A 15,372-nucleotide genomic window follows, 5' to 3' on the forward strand; every position below is an offset into this window, starting at 1 on the left:
AAATAAAAAATATACAATTAGCAAAACTGATCAGTATATTAAAACTATCTGAAAAAGTTAAGCAATGCTCCGTAGCAGTGTATCTTTCACCTTTATAAAAGAGGAGGATACAGGTGTCTTCTCATATCTTTTCTTTGTGGCCTAATTCTTTTTTTTTTTTTTTTACTTTCTTTTCACTTTTTTTTATTTTAAAAAAAATATGTCCCAATTACATGTAAACTTTTTTAACATTCATTTTAAAAAGATTTGAGTTCCAAATTGTCTCTCTTTCTCCCATCCATCCCCCATTCCTTTCAAGGCAAACAATATGACATCAATTATACGTATGAAGTCATGCAAAACATACAGGCATACCTCAGATATATTGTGGGTTTGGTTTCAGACCACTGCAATGAAGCAAATATCACAATAAAGGAGTCACACAAATTTTTTTGGTTTCCCAGTGGATATAAAAGTTATGTTTACACTACACTGAAGTCTACTATGTGTGCAATAACACTATACCTAAAAAAAACCTAACATACATATCTTAATTAAAAATACTTTATTGCTTAAAAATGCTAACCATCATCCATGCCTTTGCAAGTTGTAATTTTTTTTTTGGCAGAAGGTCCTGCCCGTCTGTCAGGGGCTACTGAGTGATATGGAGGAGGTTGCTGAAGGCTGGGGTGGCTGTGGCATTTTTTTTTTTCAACTCAGCATATTTACTGACTGATTCTATGGGAAAGGTATATAGTGTGAACGTAGATAAGCAAAGGTAGAGTTAGACAAAGCAATTTCAAGAGGCTGAGGGGGCTTCCAACTGAGGGAAGGGATTAAGAAAGACCTGGAGGAGCTGGCTCCTTTAGCTATGCTTTGAAGAAGAAGGCTAGGCATCAAATGAACTAAAAATGAGGAGATGCATCCCACACATAGAGTACCACCTGTCCAAAGTGGTAGAAACAGGAGATGGAAAGGCTTATAGGGAGATCAGTCCCAAGGCCATTTGGAATGAACTGAAAAATGCTTGAAGGGCAGTAATTTGAAATAAGCCTTAAAAGTGAAACTGGAGCCACTTGGGCTTTCAAACATGAGCTGAAATTTTACACTTTATTCTGACTTCTGACTCCAAATCCAATATTTTTTTTCAGTATTTGAAATGCTATTCTTTTTTTAAATTTATTTATTGTTTTCAACATTCATTTCCACAAAATTCTGAGTTCCAAATTATCTCCTCATTTCTTCACTCCCCTCACTTCAAAATGCCAAGCATTCTATTTACCCCTATCACCAATCTGCCCTCCCTTCTAACATCCCTCTCTTCCTTTATCACCATTGTCTCTTTTGTCTTGTAGGGCAAGATAAATTTCTATACCCCATTACCTGTATTTCTTATTTCCTAGTTGTGTACAAGAACAATACTCAACAGTTGTTCCTAAAACTTTGAATTCAAACTTCTCTTCCTCCCTCCCTCCCTCCCTACCCATCCCCATTGGGAAGGTAAGCAATTCAATTTTCTTGCTTCCTTGTACCTTTTCTTTTATTCTCTGCTTTACAATTTTTACTTTGTTCTTTTCCTCACTTCCTCCCCCACCCTTCCCCAGGCTACAATTAAGCATGGATATATGTATACACACACACATACATACATACACATATACATACATACATATTTACTTACATATATAAACATACTTTCCCTAAGAGAATCTACTCCTAATCTTTGAATCTTCATTTTTATGTTTGTGTTTATCTCTTATCTCCTGTCTCTCCTGACTCCTCTCCTTTATTTCTATCAGTTACCTTGCCCTTCTGTTATTTAACCTACTCCCTCATTGATTTCCCCCTCCAATTCTCATAAATCTAAACACTTTTGTGAATGCCTCTTTGATTTATTCCCTCAGCCTTTCCTTTAAAGATCCCTCCCTTATCCTCCCAGTGATCCTTCATTTATTGTCCCATTCTCATTAATCTAAATACCTTTCTATATTCCCCTTCAACCTGTTCTCTAATCTTGCCCTCTAAAGATCCCTCCCTTATCCTTTCACCTCATTATCTCCTTAGAATTTTATTTCTTTCTAAATTTAGAAGATTTTTATACTCTTTTAGATGTATATGTATTGTTCCCTCTTGAATCCATTGCTAAGGAAAGTTAGTTTCCAGAACCATCAACCCTCTTTGCTCCCTCTAATTCCTCTATTTTGGTTCTTCCTGTCACACCTCATTTGTATGTGATAATTCCTCTTTTTAGCTATTCCTGAATGGTTTTGCTTTTTGAAATCATATCATGCTGTAATTTTAATTTAAATGGGGAGATCTTTCCTATTCATAAATAAGCCAATGTGACCCATTTAAATTACATAGAAGCCTAAGTCACATATGATGGGAGAAGATTACTGAATAGGTGGAACAGGAAGGATGGAGCAGAATTGGGAGGAAGTTGGTGAGAACAGTTAAGATGAAGGGAGGAGAGAACACAGGCAAGCAGGCACAGCAAAGCTTGTGAGTGTTTTTTGGTTTCTGGGAAGGCCCCAGCAGGGTTGGGGGAAGGCTTGGGAATGGTTTTGTCCCCTGCAGTGACAATATATATTGATTTCTTGGCTATTATAACAGATTTGTCTTTCTGGCATTGGAATTTAGTTTTCTGGTGTCTGAATAAATGTTTTTCTTCTGCCTTCTATATGGAGAGTCTGTTATGCTTTGTGATTCAGAACTCTACTGGCATGGTCATAGTCACCCTCAGTTTTGTAAATTTGCCTTTGTATTACATTTGACATCTCAAACAGGATCTCAGGGTATAAAAATCTCTATTTGGAGGCAGAAAGGATGAAGAAATGGATATTCCATGATGGGAGGATTTACCCTATGCCTCCCTAGCAAGGGAATGGATCAAATGCACTAGACCCTGTGAAAACTGGGAACTGAGGTTACAGGAGGGAGAACCTAGAGACTTAGAAAGATTTTTACAAGGAATATCAATAAAACCAGGGAAAGAACTGGCAGGAGTGTGTAGAAGAGGGTGGATTTTATTAACAGCTTACTGTATTATGTATAAAAGAAGAGAGGAGCTGCTGAAGGAAAAACATTCAGATAAATAAACAATTAGTTTGCATGGTCATTCTCAGTGTTCAGGCTCTCCTTTAAATGATCAAGCTAGGGGAGACTCAGGTGAAAGAAAAAGGTCTTCATTTAGCTCAGAGAAAGACTGACAAAAGAAGTGTGCATATAGCCTTTACACAGACCCAGTCTAGTTGCCATCACAATGACTACCAGGACAGTACATGGGAGGAAAATGTAACAAAGTCAGAGTTGGATAATGAAATGATGTTAGAGGGAAAAATTTCTCAGGCAGAAGCACACTCAATACTGAGGTGGAAACAGGAGAACCAGGGACAAAACAATGTTTAGGGAGATAATTTAGGAGGAGAATTGTTAATATCTTGGATAGTGTGAATCAGTGATGAAGGGGCTGGAGGAGTATCTATAGATGGTGTGGATTACTTGAAATTTATAGGTGTTAGAATACTTTTGTGCAGCAAACTTTTAGAATTTACAATATGCAAGGAGGTAACAATATGACTAATCTATTAGCTTTGGCAGCAGATGGATATAACAAGCAGTAACCTACTGACTCTATGTGGCCTACTGGAGATAGACCCTGGTATTCATTTAGGCACTGTATAAAAAAGTTAAAGGAGGAGGTTAAAAAGACTTCCATAATGATCAGAAACATGGATGCATATTATGATACCCCCTTAGGAATTTCCCATAGGAATATAATAGTGAAGATAGCTCCTTCTGCTTACAAGGCACTAGTTTTGACTACTAATTGAGGAAAGAGGGCACCCTCTTTCAGAGGCACTGGACAAGATTTCACACTTAAGTGACTTAGAGGACTGGGGAAAACATAAATTTTCTCAAGGGAGAAGCATAAATAGCCAATGGATTCTGTCAGAATAGACTGACAAGAAAAGAATTGTTTGCTGTTCTGTTGAGAGCAGGGATAGATTTTGGAAGAATAAATGGTATTCCAACTAATGAATTATACAAAATCTATCAAGAAAAGGGGCTTGATATTAGACAGAACAGAGAAGTAAGAACTGCCCCACAGATCCTCCTGAACCCTTGTATCCAAATTTGTCACACCTTCAGGGAGAATAGGAAATTGATCAGCCCCCAGGTCAGATTAAAGAAAGCATACCTGTAGCCAAAATGATGGCCCCCAAACTGCAAATTAGCAAATAGTAAACAATAGTGAATGAGGCTATGTTGGTGGGTTCATGGACTCCAGAAGCATGGCTGACCCTATACCTACTCTGCTTCTGGTTATTTTCTCCTTGTTTCTTTTTGACTTTTTGTTTGTTGAACTTGTTTGCTAGATTTGTTTCCTGCAGGCTTAGAACCCTCCATATGCAGATGTCTGATTGCTTAAGCCACATGTCACCCCCTGTACATGACTGTGATGTGTGCCCCATAGACCTGGCATCGACCAAGTTGCTGATGCCCACTAAAGAACTGACCTCTTTAATGGGACCTCTTGGGGCAGGGACAGATCTATGTACAATCTCAGCAGGAAGTACCTATAGAAGAAGAGAACTTCACCCTTTACCCCAAGATTTTAGGCCCCATTCATTTAAGGAGGGAATGATAGGGTGCTTCTGCTCAAGCCCCACCCTAAGATATTGTTTTATATGCTTATTTTTGTTATCCCTGTTACAATTCTGTTGATACCACTTGCCTCACCTTCCTATGTAATGAATAGGAAAGATCTTGGGAGCAATTGCAATGGTAATTTAAATGGGAAAATCTGTCCCATTCGTTAATAGACCCATGTGACTTGCTTAAATCACATGGAAGCCTAAGGCACATGTGGTGGGAAGAGCTTGCTGAATGGGTGGAATAGGAAGGGTGGAGCAGAGCTGAGAAGAAATTGGTTGGACAAGTCAGAGCTGGGGGGGACAGAGGAAGCATCACAAGTCTTTGTTTGTGGGAAGGTCTCAGCAGGGCGACAGAAGGCTTAGGAATGGCTTTGTCCCTTATAGTGATAATATGTATTGACTTCTTGGTTACGATGACAGCTTTGGCTTTCTGGTGTCAGAATAAATGTTTTTCTTCTGCTTTCTATATGAAGAGTCTTTTAGACTTTATGATTCAGTACTACGCTGTCATATTCATAGTCACCCTCCATACTTTGAATATTGCCTTGGCAATATGCATGCTCAAATATTTCTTGTAAACTACTCATGAACAATTACTAATAATCTTAGACATACATTTTACATTTCCTCAAATAAAAGATAAACAGTCTGTCCCTTATTGAGTCCTTTGTAACTGGTCTTTGGTATGTACTTTATATTGTATGTCTAGCTTCTATTGAGTTCAGCCTTTTTTTTAACAAAGTCTTGAAAGTCTGACAATTCATTAAATATCCATTTTTTTCAGTCAGAATTATGTTTAGTTTTTCTGAGTATGTTATTTTCAGCTAGAAGCCCAGTTCTTTTGCTCTTCAATATAGAGTTCCCAAGACCTGTGCTCTTTTAGTGTCACCACTGCCAGGTCTTGTGTGATTCTAATTGTCACTGGCATATGTGAATTGTTTTCTGTGTTTTTTTGTTATAATATTTTATTCATGAGCTTGGGTTTTTGGAGTTTGACTATAACATTTCTGTGGGTTTTCCTTGTCGGATCTCTTTCAAGTGGTAATCAGTGTTTTTTTCTCTATTTCTACTTTCCCTTCTTGTTCTAATGCTTCAGGAAACTTCTTTAATTATTTCTTATATTATTGTATCAAGATTTTTTTAAAATCATGGTATTTAGGTATGTTGTTTTCTCTTCTTGGTCTTTTCTCCAGATCAGTTGTTTTTCTTATGAGGTGTTTCACATTATCTTTTATTTTTTCATTCTTTATATTTTGTTTTATCTCCTTTGTGGAAGAAAATCATGAGGTTGGAATTTTCTGACCTACTCCACCACCTTCCCAGAATCCCCTCCTTGCAATTCTTTTTTTTTTTTGAGAACATTTTCTTTATATACTTTGACCACTTATTGGGTAATGGCTTTCCATGAAACATCTATACATACTACGTGCATTTATGTATACATGTAGACATACATATATGCACATCCATTAATTGTTCTCCAAAAGTTTGTTTTAATTCTCCTAGAAGTTTATTAGAACCAAAAAGGTCAGATTGAATTAGAAATCTCTTTGACCTTATGTTGCTTTGGATATTTTGTATTCCTTGAAGGTAATATTTTTTCTTTTCTTTTTCCCTCTTTTACTAGCTTTGCTAGCCCATAACTCCATTATATCCTCTGGTAATGGTTTTCTCATCTAATTTTGTTATATTTTTACCTTCTTTATTTGTGGTTATATTGATTTGATTTTCTGTCTTTTTTAAAAAAATTCAGGTTGGCTAAAGTGGTAACAGTTTTGTTAGTCTTTTCAAATAATCAACTTTTAGATCTGTTGATCATTTTTATACTCTTTGGTTTGCAACTTATATATTTCTTTTATAAATTTCAAATCTTTTTTGATGCTTTTTTAAGTTCTAAATTTTTAAATGCTTGATGAATTCATTCACCCCTTATATTCCTATTTTCTTAATATATGTTTTTAGTTCCCAATAAGGTCTAATTTATTTTCCTTTGAGAAATTTTGCTGTTTATTTTTATTTTTTTTGTCAGCTAATCATGTACTCCTTACATTATGGCTTATAAATGACATGTTTACTAGTTCTGTTTTTTTAAATATTTATTTGCAACATTCCTTTGTTCTGCTAGACAGTTTTGGTGAAAGTTTCACAGGGTACTAAGAAATGTATGTGTTCACTAATTGTCCCATTCAAAAGAACCCAAAAATCTTTTAAGACAAGCAGCTTTAAAAACTCTGTATTTTCCCTTTTATTTATCCGTTACATTAGACCAAATCTAACAGATAGATATAGTTTCCTGACATTATTGTGTTAATGTCTGTGTCTTCTTACACTTCATTTATTTTTTCCTTTTTAAACTTAGATCTTATGGCATGTGGAGTATATGCTTAATATAGGTATCAGCTTGTTGTTTTTAGTTCATTTCAGGATATTGTAATTTTCTTTTTCAACTCAATTTATATGAATTTTTATTCTTGCTTTATCTGATAGCATGATTTCAGTTCCTGCTTGTTTAGATTTATCTCATGGATAAACTTTGAATAAACAATGAATAAATTTGTTCTAGCTTTTCATTTTTATTCCATATATGTATTTGTTTTTCATGTGTGCTTCTTGTAAGCAGTAATTTGTGGTGTTTTGCTTTCTTATCTAACATATCACTCTCTTTTCTGTTATTGAACTAATATATTTACAATTAGAATTTTGAAGGATATTATATTTTTCCTTCATTTTGTCTCTCACATTGCTTTTTTTTTGAATTAGAGTTATTATTGCTCCTCTTAGTTCAGATATTTGAGGGCCTATATTCTGGAGAAAGAGATTGTCCTTAATTCTGCTTAGTCCTCCAAAGCAGCGCTACTTGAAAAGGTAAAAAGAAGTTGCTGAGAATCATATTGCTGCACAGTTAGAGAAAATTGCGACAGTAATTAGAACTGTCCCAAAGCGGAATAAACTGATTTAGGAGTAAATGAATTCTCACTCGTTTCACTTTTTATGATAAAGGATGAACAAAAACACATGAGGAATGTTGTAAGAAGTGCTTACCACAGTGTCTGACACAAAAATAGTCACTCAATAAATGTTTATTGACTAAATGGAGGGAATTTTTGTCCAGATTGGCTTAAATGTCCTCTTAGGCCCCTTCAGGCTCTTGAGCTGCCATGATTCTGCTGTCTGAAACAAAGTATTAATGAAAAATCTGCCTTCTTGACACTCTTGATCTTTTACTTTTTTCTTCTTTCCCTCCCATTGCTTATCAGACTTCAGACATGTCCCTATATATTGGCTCTTTGTTAACTCAGTGTCATCTATTTTTTACTTGCCCTGGGCAAGACTTTCTAGCTTCCATTTATTTCATTCTAATTTTTAAGGAATTATTTTCTTCAGTGAACTTTCAGACCTCCTTTTCCATTTGGCCAATTCTGCTTTTTGAGGCATTCTTCTCCTCATTGGCTTTTTGGATCTCATTTGCCATCTGGATTAGTCTATTTTTACAGGTTTTATTTTCTTCAACATTTTGTGGGTAGCCTTTTGTAAGTTATTGACTCATTTTTCATGATTTTCTTTTATTACTCATTTCTCTTTCCAATTTTTCCTCTACTTCTCTTACTTGATTTTCAAAATCATTTTTGAATTCTTCTATGACCTGAGACCATTTCTTCTTTTCCTTAGAGGCTTTGGTTATAGGAGCCTTCAGTTGTAGGCTTTGATCTTCCTCACTGTAAGAAAATATTTTTTTTCACCAGGAAGTAATATATAGTCTTATTTCCCCCCATTTTTGGTCATTTTCCCAGCCAATTACTTAACTTTTGTGCTCATTGTTAATTGGAGGGTGTACTGCCACAACTTTCATGGTTTTTGTGTAGATGTTTTCAGAGATATCTCTAGGGACTAATAAATTTTCAGTTCCTCCAATGGGGTATGATCAAAGGAGAGGGGTTTACTCCACAAGAATAGTTTTCTTCCTGGAAACTGTGACTAGGATTCCCTCTTCATGGATGCCACCAGCTCCACAATACCAGTGCTCCTCCTCAATCCAGGAGCACCAGCCAGGATTGTGACCCAGATCAGTCATTTGATTTCCCCACTCTCTATAGGTTAAGAGATTCAGAAGCACCTATAGCTGTAGCAGTGGCTGCCACTGCCCTGGGGCTGAGGCTGGGACCTGAACACATTCCTTTCTCGCCCAGGTAAGCAAGTTTCCCCACTGACCTTTAGAGATGTCTTTGTTGTTTGTGGGTTGAGATATCTGGAAACCACTACAGTTGCCAGTGATTCAGTGCTTGGAGGCCTGCTCCAGTTCCATCTGTTCTGGCACGGCCTATGTTGGGCCGTGCACCACTCCAAGGCCATTGCAATAGACCTTTCCTGAAGGCCTTCCAAAATTTCTTCAGGTAGAAATCTGTTTCACTCTGTCATTTTGTGGCTCTACTGCTCTACAGTTTCTTTAGAGTCATTTTTATAGGCATTTTGAGGGATTTGGGGAGAGAGCTCAGGCAGGTGTCTGCTTCTCTCCATTTCCATAGTAGTCATGTGGTGAAAGAAAACATAAAAAAAAACTTAAGAAAAATAAAGGATTTTTTTAAAGTATGTTTCAATCTGTGTTCAGATACCATCAGTTCTTTCTCTGTGGATGGATAATACTTTTCATCATAAGTCCTTCAGAGTTGTCTTTGATCATTGTATTGCTGAGAATAGCTAAGTCATTCTTAGCTGATCATCACACAATATTGATCTTAATTTGTACACAGTACATTTCACTTCAAGTCAGCTCAGGTTTTTCTGAGAGTATGCTGCTCATAATTTCTTAGAGTACAATAATATTCCATCATAACGACAAACAACAATTTGTTAATCTTTTCTTAATTGACAGGCATCCCCTCAATTTCCAGTTCTTTGCCACCAGAAAAGAGCTGCTATAAATATTTTTGTATGTATAAGTCCTTTTCCTTTATGTTTTTTATCTCTTTTGGGATACAGACCTAGTAGTGGTATTGCTAGGTCAAAGAGTATGCATGGTTTTACAGCCCTTCCAAATTGTTCTACAGAATGGTTGAGTCAGTTCGCAACTCTACCAATAGTGCATTAATGCCTCATTTTTCCCATACCCCAGCCACTATTGGTCATTTTCATTTTCTGACCTATGAGTCCATCTATAGTTATGAGGTAGTACCTCAGAATTGTTTTAATTTGCATTTCTCCAAGCAATAGTGAGAGCATTGTTTCATATGGCTATAGATACCATTGTTGGTATCTATATACCAGCAGATATACTTGATTACTTTATCTGAAAACTGTTCTTGTCTTTTGATCATTTATTATTTGATGAATGATTTTTATTTTTATAAGTTTGACTCTGTTCTCTATGTGTATGAGAAGTGATGTCTTTATCAGAGAAACTTCAAAATTGTTTTCACAATTACTTTTGCTGATTGTATTCCCCTCCATCCTACCCTCCCCTCATTTATTCTTTTTTCTCTCTCCTTTTGCCCTGTCCCTCCTCAAAAGTGTTTTGCTTCTGACTATCTCTCCCCCAATATGCCCTCCCCTCTATCTCCTCTTCCTTCTCTTCTTCCTTTCCCATTCCTCTCTTATTTTGCTGTAGAGTAAGAGAGATTTCTATACCCCATTGAATGTTTTTTTATTATTCCTTCTTTTAACCAGTTCTGATGAGAGTAAGGCTCACTCACTCCCTCTCACTTCCCCCCTCTTCCCCTCTACTGTAAAAATGTTTTCTTGCCTCTTTTATATAAGACAATTTACCACATTCTACTTCTCCCTTTCTCCCAGTATATTCCTCTCTCACCTTGAGCAGGACATCTTCTTTATGTGAAGCAGGCATGAAGGACAAGATATTGAGGGAAGACATCTGAATGATATAAGATGATGAGGATGGTTGGAATGGGAACTGTCTAGAAAAAGATGGGATACCAATCTGATAAAAGCAATGTAAGGAAAGCTCAGTCAACTTTAAAGTACCCCTCATCTCTATCTGCCTCTTATCTGTCTGTAAACACATACAAACATGTATAATTTTACTATAGATAGATAAACAGATATACACACATGTGTATATATACATATAGATATTGAATACTAAAGTATGAGTAGTATAATTATAATATTGAATACTATACTCTAGCATGCATTTAATTTCTTGTTTGATCCAACTTCCATTTTCACTATGTTGTCCATTTGCATTGGTAGAGGGAGTACTGATGAAATCACACAGCAATCAAAAATATATGTGAAAGAGAAAAAGTACATTGGTGTACTGAATAGAGGGAGAGAGGACCCAAAAGTCCCAAGGTTCAAATCTTGCCCCTGGTATACATTGACTTTTTCCCTAAAGACTAGACACTTAACCTTTCTGTACCCTCAGACAAGTCTATAAGAAATGAAGCTGTACAAAGATTGCTGACTACATTAATGCAAGTAGTTTCCATACTGAGAAATCTCTATATTGATGCCATTACAGGTGCCTGATGCAGCTCCAACCTCAGGTGTAACAAACTAAGCTAGACTCCATTACCCCATGTTGTAGTTTACAACCTCCCTGATAGGCAGATACATTCATTCTCCTTTCTCACTCTGCCTGCTTCACATGGTTATGATGATTATATTAGGTCTATTTCCTATCAGAGAGTCCAAAGAGGTAAGTAGGTATAAGGCAGGAGTAGAGATAGCCATGATAAAAGGCTAATAAGCTGGTGTTCACAGGTCATATATGGACTGTTAGTTACTTTCAAAGCCATCCCTTAACAATTTCCTCTGGCAAGAACTCATACTTTTAAACAAAAAGGCATTATCAATGTCAGTCTTCAAAATGTAAACAAGGTTTCATAAAATGAATAAAATTTTCTTCACACATTGAATTGTATCAGTTCTAGAAGATCATTACAAGTGGGTGAAAAAGATGCTATAGTTTCTAAAAGGCCGTTATAAAAAGAAATTAAGATTATACCATTTTCATTTTTGTCTTTAAGAGGAATTTTGAAAAATCCCTGAATCAAATGTGCAAATAGAAAACCAGTAACTGTAATTTGTAATCTAAACATTTCAGAGCAAAACCCCCCAACATGAACAGAGTAATCAGGTCAGGGATGTTATTAATCAATTTGAAGTGTACCTTGGAGTGGTTGTTAATAATAGCTAATAAACTCTGGGACTAGCTCTTCAAAATGTAAAGTGCCAAGAAAGGTTAATAATGATAATCATCACGACAATAATACTTTTTCAATTATCTGGCACTTTTGTCTAAGGAGTTCAAAGAATTTTGGAAACATTAACTTAATAATAATGGCAACAGTCTTGGACAGGCAGCAAAATTGCTATTTTGTTCGAGAATAATGGGCTCATGCAGTAGGCAGACAGAGTGGCTCAGTGGCTTACGACAGAAAAGACAGGTTAATATGCAGTTTCTTGTGCTTATTTGGTAAGACACTAACCCCTCTGGACCTCAGATTCCTTCTTTCTTAAAATGAGGTGTTTGAATCAGATGACATATAAGATGTGTCTTTTATCCTCAAAATTTATAATTTTATGATTATCCAGTCACCTACAATTTTTCATATTTAGTACTTTATTTGTTTTCAGTTTTCAACAATCACTTTTATAAGTTCCAATTTTTCTCCTCCTCTCTCCTCCCTCCCTCTCCAAGAAGGCATGTAGTCTTATATGGGTTCTACACATACATTCCTATTAAACACATTTTCTCATTAGTCTTGTTGCATAGAAGAATTCAAATGAATGGGAGAAACCATGAGAAAAACAAACAAAACATACACAAGAGAAAATAATCTGCTTCATTCTGTGTTCCAACTCCATAGTTCTTTCTTTGGATGTGGATGGCATTTTGCATCATAACTTCTTTGGAAATCTTTTAGGTCCTTGCTTTGCTGTGAAGAGCTAAGTCTATCAAAAACAGTCCTGGCACACTATGGCTGTTACTGTGTATAGTATTCTCCTGACTGCTCACTTTACTCAGTATATCAGTTCATATATGTCTTTCCAAGTTTTTCTGAAGTCCATCTGTCACTTCTCATAGCACAATAGTATTTCATTACATTTATATACCACAACTTGTTCAACCATTCCCCAATTGATAGGCATCCCCTTGATTTCCAGTTCTTGACCACCACAAAAAAAGTTGCTAGAAATATTTTTGTACATGTGGGTCCTTTTCCCATTTTTATAGTGTCTTTGGAATAGAGCCCTGGAAGCAGTATTGCTGGGTCAAAGGGTGTACATTTTTATAAGCCTTTGGGCATATTTCCAAATTGATCTTCATAATGGTTGGATCATCTCATAGTTCCACCAACAATGAATTAGTGTTCCAACTCTCTCACATATTCTCCAACATTCATCATTTTCCTGTTTTGTTGTTAGTCAATCTGATTGGTGTGATGAAGCTCAGAGTTGTTTTGATTTGCATCTCTCTAATCAACAGTTATTTAGAGCATTTTTTCTTTCTTTTTTTTTATTTAACTTTTAACATTTATTTTCACAAAATTTTGGGTTACAAATTTTCTCCCCTTTTATCCCATCCCCCCCCGAACCCAAGCATTCTAATTGCCCCTGTGACCAATCTGCTTTCTCTTCTATCCTCCCTCTCTGCCCTTGTCTCCGTCTTCTATTTTGTCCTGTAGGGCCAGATAGCTTTCTTTACCCCTTAACCTGTATTTCTTATTTCCTAGTGCTAAGAACATTACAGTTGATCCTAACACTTTGAGTTCCAACTTCTTTAGCTCCCTCCCTCTCTACCCCTTACCTTTGGAAGACAAGCAATTCAATATAGGCCAAATCTGTGTAGTTTTGCAAATGATTTCCATACTAGTTGTGTTGTATAGGACTAACTATATTTCCCTCCATCCTATCCTGTCCCCCATTACTTCTATTCTCTTATGATCCTTTCCCTCCCCATGAGTGTCGACCTCGGATTGCATTCTCCTCCCCATGCCCTCCCCTCTATCCTCCCCCCCACCCTGCTTGTGCCCTTGTCCCCCACTCTCCTGTATTGTGAGATAGGTTTTCCTATCAAAATGAGTGTGCATTTTATTCTTTCTTTTAGTGGAATGTGATGAGAGTATACCTCATGTTTTTCTCTTGCCTCCCCTCTTTATCTCACCACTAATAGGTCTTTTGCTTGCCTCTTTTATGAGAGATAATTTGCCCCATTCAACTTCTCCCTTTCTCCTCCCAATATTTCTCTCTCACTGCTTGATTTCATTTTTTTTTTAAGATATGATCCCATCCTCTTCAATTCACTCTGTCTCTATGTATGTGTGTGTGTGTGCATGTGTGTGTGTGTACTCCCACCCAGTACCCAGATACTGAAATGTTTCAAGAGTTACAAATATTGTCTTTCCATGTAGGAATGTAAACAGTTCAACTTTAGTAAGTCCCTTATGACTTCTCTTTGCTGTTCACCTTTTCATGATTCTCTTCATTCTTGTGTTTGAAAGTCAAATTTTCTTTTCAGCTCTGGTCTTTTCATCAAGAAAATTTGAAAATCCTCTATTTCATTGAAAGACCATTTTTTCTCCTGAAGTATTATACTCAGTTTTGCTGGGTAGGTGATTCTTGGTTTTAGTCTTAGTTCCTTTGACTTCTGGAATATCCTATTCCATTCCCTTCGATCCCTTAATGTAGAGGGTGCTAGATCTTGTGTTATCCTGATTGTATTTCCACAATATTTCAATTGTTTCTTTCTAGCTGCTTGCAATATTTTCTCTTTCACCTGGGAATTCTGGAATTTGGCCACAATGTTCCTAGGAGTTTCTCTTTTTGGATCTCTTTCATGCGGTGTTCTGTGGATTCCTTGAATATTTATTTTGCCCTCTGGTTCTAGAATCTCAGGGCAGTTTTCCTTGATAATTTCATGGAAGATGATGTCTAGGCTCTTCTTTTGCATGGTTTTCAGGTAGTCCCAGAATTTTTACATTGTCTCTCCTGAATCTATTTTCCAGGTCAGTTGTTTTTCCAATAAGATATTTCACATTATCTTCCATTTTTCCAATCTTCTCGCTATGTTCTGTGATATCTGTCTTTCTCATAAAGTCCTTAGCGTCCATCTGTGCCATTCTAGTTTTGAAAGAACTATTTTCTTCAGTGAGCTTTTGAATCTCCTTTTCCATTTGGCTAATTCTGCTTTTGAAAGCATTCTTCTCCTCATTGGCTTTTTGAACCTCTTTTGCCAATTGAGTTAGGCTAGTTTTCAAGGTGTTAATTTCTTCAGCATTTTTTTGGTTCTCCTTTAGCAGGGAGCTGATCTGCTTTTCATGCTTCTCTTTCATCTCTCTCATTTCTCTTCCCAGTTTTTCCTCCACCTCTCTAACTTGATTTTCAAAATTCCTCTTGAGTTCTTCCATGGCCCGAGCCCATTGGGTGGGCTGGGGCACAGAATCCTTGATTTCTGTGTCTTTGCCTGATGGTAAGCATTGTTCTTCCTCATCAGAAAGGAAGGGAGGAAATGTCTGTTCTCCAAGAAAATAGCCTTCAATACTTTTATTTCTTTTCCCTTTTCTGGGCATTCTCCCTAGCCAGTGACTTGACCTCTGAATATTCTCCTCACACCCACCTCGCCTTCTGGTCCTCCCAGCCAGCATTTGGGAACTGAGATTCAAATGCTGTTTCCCACCTTAGGGCTTTTGGCGGGGGCAGGGCTGCTATGCAGTGTGAGAATTAAGTTCAGGTGGTCAGGTCAGGGCAGGGCCGCCTCTCAGGCTCAGTTCCCTCA

The 15,372-nt window shown here is 36.7% G+C and overlaps 1 long non-coding RNA gene across 3 annotated transcripts in view; it reads left to right on the plus strand.

Moving 5' to 3' along the window:
* The window catches only part of LOC140527323 (uncharacterized), a 357,549-nt gene that overhangs the window by 239,895 nt on the left and 102,282 nt on the right, over positions 1-15,372 (plus strand). The window contains exon 5 of one of the 3 annotated variants that reach the window (XR_011974763.1): positions 8,732-8,824. The exons of the other annotated variants lie outside the window; for them this stretch is intronic. This is a non-coding gene — a long non-coding RNA (uncharacterized lncRNA). The remainder of the gene's footprint in view (positions 1-8,731; positions 8,825-15,372) is intronic. 3 annotated transcript variants of the gene reach the window in all.

Source organism: Notamacropus eugenii, chromosome 2 (assembly GCF_028372415.1).
Source record: "Notamacropus eugenii isolate mMacEug1 chromosome 2, mMacEug1.pri_v2, whole genome shotgun sequence".
In the NCBI taxonomy this organism is placed as follows: Eukaryota; Metazoa; Chordata; class Mammalia; order Diprotodontia; family Macropodidae; genus Notamacropus; species Notamacropus eugenii.